Genomic DNA, 8,146 nt, shown 5'->3' with positions numbered 1-8,146 from the left:
CATGTGCTGTAAATGTTTACATGCTTGTGGACTTCAATGTCTTAGTAGGTGAAGGTTAAGGAATTGTAAGGTGAGATACCCAAGGAACATATTTGCATGCTCTTCACTTCCTTTCTAGAGATAATGGGTTCTTCTAAATTAGGAACTTTGAAAAACGGCAGGAGTTTTCATCATTTTGGCCTGTGGTGAAGGAAGATTCCCTCTAGTCCATCTCATGACACTAAAAGCGATGTTTCTGAATTCCAAATTTGATGATGCCACTTCCTGCTGAGAATCCTCCTGGGGATCCCAGGAGGATTACAGAGCTAAGTAGAAATTTCGTAGCTGGACCCGCAGGGCTGTCAGTGAGCATCTTCTTGTTTCCTTCTCTAGGCTTGCCTCCTGCCACCTTTCCCGCTCCACCTATACGCTCCAGCGACTCACAGCGCTTTGCACATGTCACAGCCATTTCTACCTAATCATTTACCTCTTCATGAAATCCCTCATTTGCTAGCTCAGATACCTGATAACTCTGATAACTCAATCATACATTCTTACCCATTCAGTACAAACAGAGTTCTTCCTCTGAGGTTTTCTTGACCAACTCCTCTCTCTCCATCCCGCCGCCTTCTGGGTCATGCATTGAAGCATCCTGCAGTTTTCTCTCTCCCTGTAGTTAGCAAGCTTTATTGCCATTTTGGGGTTACTTTGTATTATTGTTGTGGCCTCTGGGACCTCCCTGAGGACAGGTATTGTTCTCTATAGACCTAGTGTACACACAGGACCAGGCACATAGGAGGTCCTGCATGCACGCTTGGTGACTTGGACTGAAGGCGTGTTCTCCCACTATGGTGTATGGGTGGTGCTCGGCTGTCTCAGGGCCCTGCAAGTCCTGCTCTGCTTTGGCCTAGGAACAAAGCTTCCCACTTGAATCTAGGGCAACACCATCTCCCAGGGCTTTCCCCTATCCTGAGAATTAAGTGTTTGTATCCGGGTAAGACATTTCTGGAAGGATGTACCATTACCCCCTCCTTTATCCCATCCCAGGCAGACATCTCTGGTAAAGCAGAGAAATCCCAAAGGAACAGCTACCTTGTGGGGTATCTCTGAGAACATGTTTGCCCTGCTCCTGAGGGTTTGCTTGGGAAGGTGCCTACTTCAATGGGAATAGACGCCAGCTCTGCGAATGGGGATGCTGGCTTGGCATCCCCACTCACCTTGAGGCAAGCAGGAGGGTGTCTGGGCCCTTTTAGAGCTATTCTCCTGCAGGTCCCTTGGTTAAACCCCACATTCCCAGATCTCAGTGTGGATCTTCCATCTCAGAGCTAGCATTTTCTAATACATTGTGTAGTTATTATGTGTACTGGCGGAAGCCTGGGTTCAGCTCCGAGCTTTGCCACTTCATGCTATGCAATTTGGATGAGCTTTCTAGTGTTTATTTTCTCTATTTCCTCATCTGTAACATGGGGAGAAAATAATAATACCTACCTCAAAGGATTGTTGTGAGCATTAAATGAGTTAATAGATTATACCTTGTACATAGTAAATGCTTAGTACACTTAGAAATGTTAGTCAGAACTCATGTCTAATGCACTGTGTAGCCTCAGAAAAGCCCTTGCCCCATCTCTTAGCTGGCCTTCTAGCATCTGAGGGCCCTAGTTCTCTCCCATTTCACCAGTCAGTCCCATCCTAGTTGGCTTCCAAACACTCATGGCATGTTAGCAGTGCAGCTGGGCACAGGTCTGGAATCCCTCTCTGAAGGAAGGGCCTTGACTGTAGTTTGGGTGATAATCATGATGATTCACTTTCTCTTTTGGCTCTAAAGACCACCCCCTTGGGCGTGGGCTGGAAAATACTCTGCAATTTACAACAGTGCCAATTCTTGGTGAGGCTCATCTAATTTTTAAAATTCTTTTTATTATATATTTTTGGTAGGGGATGTGGAAAAGTACTTGGTAGGATAAAAGTATCTGGAAACAATGACCCATAAAGACACCCATAAAGGTGTCTGATCCTGGAAGGCAAAGAGAAGAGGCACAAGCTGAAGCTCCCTCCTGTCTCGGCCTCTGAAGCGGGTGGGGTCTTGGAAAACTTCTTGATTCTGATGGAACTTCTTTTAATGGTCTTAGCACCCTAAGTAATTACCCTTAATATGCAGGTGAAATTTTCCAATCTTTTCTGTGCTTTTTTGGCATGCTTGAGTTTATAGTGGGTATATTGTGTATTTTACTGTTTTTCACTTAATATTATATCATAAGCATTTCCTCAACTTCTTAAAAATTCTTTGTAACATCATTTTCTTGCTGTAGAATATTTAATTGCAAGTCTGCATCATAATTCTCTTAACATTCTCCTAACGATGCAAATTTAAATGGTTCTATATTTTTTCTATGGCAAATAGAGCTATTATAAGCCTTTTTTAAATGGAAATTTTGGCCCATATTTCAGCATATTGTTTTCAGGATAGACATTTAGAGGTAGAATTTTTGGATCAAAGAATACGAACATTTACAAGATTCTTGGCACACTGCCAAATGTACTGTCAGAGAGGTCATGCCCATGTTTATATTCACCAGCCAGTGCGAGCCTAGTGACTTTGGGTGAGATTCTTTTAAATGATCTCTGGCCTAATTTAATACATTAAAATGCAATACACAAGTACGCCCATATTTACTACACATATATATGCAATACATATATATATACAAGTGTATACATATACGTCTACCTATCTATATCTAAATCTAATCTGTCTATCTATATCTACATCTCTATAAAGTTGACCCTTGAACGGTGTGAGGGTTAGGAGTACCACCCCCATCCCTACACAGTCGGAAATACATGAATAAGTCTTTTGACTTCCCCAAAACTTAACTACTAATAGATTACTGTTGAGCAGAAGCCTTACCTATAACCTTAATCAATTGTTACATGTATCATATAGTATATTCTCATCATAAAGTAAGCTAGAGAAAACGTTACTAAGAAAATCATAAGGACTGCGTGAGGTGGCTTGCGCTTGTAATCCCAGCTATTTGGGAGGCTCAGGTGGGAGGGCTGCTTGAGCCCAGTAGTCCAAGGCTGCAGTGTGATATGATTCTACTGCTGCACTGCAGCCTGGGCAACAGAGAGAGACCTATGTCTCAAGAAAATTATAAAGAAAAAAAGAAAATCATAAGGAAGAGAAAATATATTTGATATATTTATTATTCATTAAGTGCAAGTGGATCATCAGAAAGATCTTCATGTTGAGTAGGCTGAGGAGGAGGCGGCGTTGGTCTTGCTGTCTCAGGGGTGGCAGAGGTGGAAGGAAATCTGCATACGAGTGAAACTGCTCAGTTCAAATCCGTGTTGTTCAAGGGTCAGTGGTGTATGTATACATACACATATACAAATATACATACATATTTTTTATTAGTAATGCAGCTGCACATTTTTTTCCTGTTAGAATCATTTTTCAATGGCAGGTGATTAATAGTGGGTGGAATAAACAAGCTACAGAACTTCCTTCTACCTCCCTGGGGGGTAGCTGCAGTTAGCTGCCAAGAATTCCAATTCAGCTTTGCTATTTAAAATCTCCAGCCTTGTTTTAAAAATCAAACATGTCTGTGAGGGGAAAATCTCTCTCCATGTAAACAAACAAAAAATATCTTTCTGATAGTACATTTCAACAGGGTATTGAAAAGAATGAAAAATATTCATGGCAAAGAGTTTCTTCACTTTTAGGCACCTCTGCAACTCACTACATTTTTGTTTTTTGTTTTTTTTTGTTGTTGTTGTTTGTTTGTTTGTTTTTGAGACAGAGTCTTGCTGTGTCACCCAGGCTGGAGTGCAATGGCCCAATCTTGGCTTACTGCAACCTCTGCCTCCTGGGTTCAAGCAGCTCTCCCGCCTCAGCCTCCTGAGTAGCTGGGATTACAGACACGTGCCACCACACCTGGCTAATTTTTATATTTTTAGTAGAGACAGAGTGTTGCTATGTTGGCCAGGCTAGCCTCCAACTCCTGGTCTCAAGTGATCTGCACACCTTGGCCTCCCAAAGTGCTGGAATTACAGGTATGAGCCACTGTACCCGGCCTATCACCCCTTTTTTACTAATGAGGAACAAAGCTCCAAGAGGAGAGCCACCTGACTCTGCTCCATGTCATCTCCCTAGTGAATATCAACTGCAAGACACCAACAGATTCATTCAATTGTCAGCCCACATGTGGTGTCTAGTAATTGCACAGGTACCCAGTATTGAATGGATGCCTAGTATTGCTCTGGTATCTAGTACTGCACAAACATCTAGTATTGCACAGGTGCCAGTATTGATCAGATGCTAGTATTGCACAGCTATACCCAGTATTACACAGGTACGTATTGCCCAGGTGCAAACATTGTTTGATGCTAATGTTGTACAGCTGTCCAGTATTGCATGGGAGCCAGTATTGCTCAGGTGCCCAGTATAGAATAGGTGCTCAGTATTGCACAGGGGCCAGTATTGCCCAGGTATTCTGCATGGCACATGTGTTGATATTACTCAGATGCTAGTGGTACACAGCTGTTCAGTACTGCTTAGATGTTAGTATTGTATAGGTGCCAGTATTGCCCAGGTGGCTAGTATTCCACAGCTAGCCAGCATTGCACAGGTGCCCAGTATGGAACAGATGCTAGCATTGCACAGGTATCCAGTACTTACAACATATGTGAAGCCTGCTCCCTCTGGCATCTCCATGACCTCATTTCTTAGAAAAATGAGAAAGTGGGACACGAGTCCCGTATTGGATTTTGTGACCTTGTCTGAAACAATTGCCTGACTTCTAGCACAGCCTTTTTTTGGTCTCATGTTCTCACATGGGTGCAGGGTGGCATTCCGACCTGAGAAGGGTGTCAGAGCTGAGCCGGGGAAGAGTAGTGAACTTGGAATCATCTGCGTTTTCTTCCGTCCTGTGTCCCTCCCACCACACACTCCACACACATGCCTCAGCATCCCTTTCTGCTCTCCTATCTCCAGATGAAGAGGGAAGGTGGTGGGCCTTCTCACTATTCTCCCTGCTTCCTCCCTGCCTGGAGGGACGTACTTGGCAGAGACCTTTCTAACACTCATCCCAAAGAAGAAAACTTGCAGAGTAGAATTTCTGACTCAGGTCAAAAGCCTGGGTGGAATGGCCTTCCCCCTGGCCTCCCAGAGGCATACAGGCCAGGCCTCATGAGGTAGCCCTTCTGAATCCTTTGCTTTCATTTTCTCTCTGGGATCCTAGTTAGGTATCTTTTGTTGCAGACGAGCTGCAGATGTGTCTATGTGATACTTAAAAACTTGGTTTATTCCGTAGAGATTTTAGTACAAAGGCAGATGAACGGTCTTCATCCACAAACTCAACAGGTCTAGTTTGATCTTTTGCTCCAGGGGCTATTGTGTTCTGTACGCATGGTGCTTCATAACCAATTCAGGGTCATATTGATTCACAGTTATGTTAAAAGAGGATTTTGGTGCTCACTTACACAGCACATATACTAAAATTGGAATGATACAGGGAAGATTAGCACAGCCCCTGTGCACGGATAACATGCACATTCATGAAGCGTTCCATATTTTTATTAAAAAAAAATAAGAGGACTTTGTCTCATCCTGAGAGATCTCTCATAAGGTGCTTTTCCCTATTCAGGCCTCAGTAATTTCTAGGTTGTCTTCCTCCCCAGAGTACAACCTCTAATTCCTCTCGACATTGCATGCAACGTGATTTGTGAATCTGACCATATCTCTACCCACTTTCCTCCTGTAAAAGGCTTTTACCACCTTCAATTACGGCATAGTGGCCGGCTCCTCATTACCTCGTTCTTTGCAGTCTCTGGGTCTGGAGTCATCCTTGGTTACTTCCATACATGCCTGAAGCTGCTGGAAGAACTGCACACTTGCAGGTTCCAATTTCACCTCGATTTCTCTGCATTTGTCATCCCCTCACCTAGATAGCTCCTTCGAAACCCATCTCAGAATTCTCCCTCCTACAATCCTTCCCTGACTTCCCCTCAGGCCATTTGGTCCTCTGTGATGGAACCCTCACAGCTTGAACTATTTTAGCATATCTCTTATTGCAGCCAGTGTCCTCCAGGGAGCCAGCAAGGCCTTGCTCAGCTCCAAGTCTCTAGCATTGCACCTCCTGCAGTGTAAATGCAGAGAACGTTTGTGTCCTGAATGAAGGAATTAATGGCGTTATCTCTGCCTGGGAGCTGAGGTCTGGATGCCTACCATCCTTTCACCCTAACACCTCCATTTGTTACCTTAAGAAGACAATGTCTGTGCACTGCAGCTATGGACAAAATGGTCATTCCTGGGCCTAGTGTGGTGGCTCACGCCTGTAATCCCAGCACTTTGGGAGGCCGAGGTGGGTGAATCACCTGAGGTCAGGAGTTCAAGACCAGCCTGGCCAACATGGTGAAACCCCTTCTCTGCTAAAAATATAAAAAATTAGCTGGGCATGGTGGTGGGTGCCTGTAATCCCAGCTACTTGGGAAGCTGAGGCAGGAGAATTGCTTGAGCCTGGGAGGCGGAGGTTGCAGTGAGCCAAGATTGCATCATTGCACTCCAGCTTGGGCAACGAGAGCAAAACTCTGTCTCAAAAAAAAAAAAAAAAAAAGATCCTTTCCTGGAGAAAGGAGTGGCCTGACTCTGACTTGGGGCATCTCAGTAAGCCCAAAGGATGCTTTATCTTGAGAGAGCTGAATATAGAACTTGTTTCTAAGTACTTTTTGAGAGAGAAAAAATGATAATAATTTCAGCTACTTGAAAAATAAAAGGTGGCTAATGTAATATATTTGGTTCTAAAAAGACTAGGAGATCTGCATATCTTAACATCAGCTTTGGAGGTCTATAATGTTGGCAAGAGACCTCTTGATCACGGGATGATCTTAGAATAGAGGCCGGTGAACTCCACCCAACCTTATTGCCAGGGCTGTGGATTTATGGATCCGCCCATGAACCAAAACATTCTCACAGCTGTATGCCTCTATGTGTTCCTGTCATAGCAAACCACCAATAAAAAAGACCAAGCCTGCAGTGAGGTCTCTTATACACTGGCCAGAGGTTGGAGAAAAGTTTTCTACTTTAAACTCTTGCATGTGGTTTGAGAAACAGAAGATGTTTTTGATTTTCTGGAGAGAAAGCTGGGACACTTTAAAGACCTATGAGCCCTGTTATTTAGTTCATTGCGTTGCTCATTCAACATGTATTTATTGAGTACTCACAGGTACCAGGCACGATGTTAGGCAGTGCCTACCTTGTTGGGAGACAATTCTCCATGGGTCTCTTGCATTTTTCACATCTGCTGAGTGAGGCAAGAACTGCACTGTGTTCTTGACTACCTTTTCCAGGATGCTTGTGTATTAAACAGACTTGGAATACCCAGTAGTAGCTCCCTCCAGTGCAAAAGGCAGGCATTTTACTGCCCATTATGAGATTCTGATTTTCTTGGTTCAAGATTTCTCTTCAGGAACTCAACCCACCATATGGATTAACATCCTCTGAGATCCCCCACATCACCCACGTGTAACTTGGAGATGAAGAGATGTCATTCAAATATGCTGATGTCATGCTGCTTGCTGGGCTGTAAGTGCCTTTGTCTCTGACCCAGGAATCTCATGTCTTCTGTCAGCATCTATGAAACTGGTATAGGCTGAATCCCTCACTTAAAAGCAGGGCAAAACCTCAGACCCTTAACAATTCTTGGCAAGCTTATATCTTCCTTTAAATTACTATTCAAAACATGAAAATGCAAATATTTTGGTCGCCATGTTACTGGTAAGAACCCTGGAGCACAGAGAAGTTAAGTAACTCTTCTTAGGTCATGCAGAGCTAGTTAGTGCCTGAGATGAGATTTTTGTCCAAGTCTGTCCAATTCCAGAGCCACTCTCTTTTCATAACATCATGCTGACATGCTAAATTGCAAACATTAAAATGCCTGTAGTTCTACTTGTGGCACTGGGCCAGTTAAAGTCCTGTTGGCCCCTAAATCATTCCCGTTGCTACGATGATAAAAATATTTAGGTAGGGAATGAAAAACAATTGAGCAGCCTCTCTCCAGGGAGGACAAAAAGATAAAATCATGAAGGGGAGTTCCTTCCATTAAAAAAAGAAGAGAAAATTCTCTCTAATATTTACATAACAGTTGGCTCAAAGCCTTGACCTCCT

At 43.5% G+C, this 8,146-nt stretch overlaps 1 non-coding gene across 1 annotated transcript; it reads left to right on the top strand.

Moving 5' to 3' along the window:
- Window positions 1-5,451: 5,451 nt before the first annotated feature.
- Window positions 5,452-5,558, top strand: LOC116463058 (U6 spliceosomal RNA). The gene has a single exon (XR_004246531.1). It is a non-coding gene; the product is annotated as a U6 spliceosomal RNA (small nuclear RNA).
- Window positions 5,559-8,146: the final 2,588 nt, after the last annotated feature.

The sequence above is a fragment of the Hylobates moloch genome, unplaced genomic scaffold (genome assembly GCF_009828535.3).
Source record: "Hylobates moloch isolate HMO894 unplaced genomic scaffold, HMol_V3 SCAFFOLD_24, whole genome shotgun sequence".
Classification (NCBI taxonomy): domain Eukaryota; kingdom Metazoa; phylum Chordata; class Mammalia; order Primates; family Hylobatidae; genus Hylobates; species Hylobates moloch.
Note: the sequence above shows the minus strand (reverse complement) of the source record. Positions and strands in the feature narration are given on the sequence as shown.